Source organism: Ailuropoda melanoleuca, chromosome 15 (assembly GCF_002007445.2).
Source record: "Ailuropoda melanoleuca isolate Jingjing chromosome 15, ASM200744v2, whole genome shotgun sequence".
Taxonomy (NCBI): Eukaryota; Metazoa; Chordata; class Mammalia; order Carnivora; family Ursidae; genus Ailuropoda; species Ailuropoda melanoleuca.
Window position 1 is genome coordinate 72,659,115 of NC_048232.1, and position 696 is coordinate 72,659,810.

The following is a 696-nucleotide window of genomic DNA, read 5'->3' on the forward strand; positions in this document are numbered from 1 at the left end:
TAAGCATTCTTGAAATCTCATTTTTGCAAGAGAAGTGTTTCCAGCCACAAATCTGAAAATAAAACGCATGTGTGTGTTTACTGGGCATGACAATGTTGGTTACTTCATTGTGCTGTCAAAAGTAATTCTTATAAACATCCTTTGTTTTATATAGGAAGATACAGGACAGCAGAGCAGTTTATAATGGTAGAGGTTCAAAATCTTCAAAGTGATATAATGAGGAACATGTGAAGAAACTAGGCACTGTTCCCAGGACAGTTGACATTCGGGCTGGTGGCATGTTGCGGGGCCGTCCCATGTACTGTATCCTGTCTAGCATCATCCTGGCCTCTACCCTCTAGATGTCAATAACAACCCCTCCAGTCATAACAATCTAAAATGCCTCCAGACCCTGCCCAAGGTCCCCTGATGGGCAGAATCACCCCTGGTTGATACGCACTGAAGCAGAGAATGGAAATGCTAACAACCGGCATGTCTTCACCCCGTCAGTCAGGTGGGAAATGGATTAACAAGTGTGGCTTAAGAACATCGATCTTAACAATAAAAGCTAGTACAGAACACAATAATTTTTCAAGAAAAAACACATGTTTACATCAGAACACCTTCGGTGTATTTCATGGTAGCCTGATCACGGGGGTTGTTGTCCAGTAAGCTGGAAATTTCAGCAGCACATTCCAAAATGCGATTTTCTTTTAA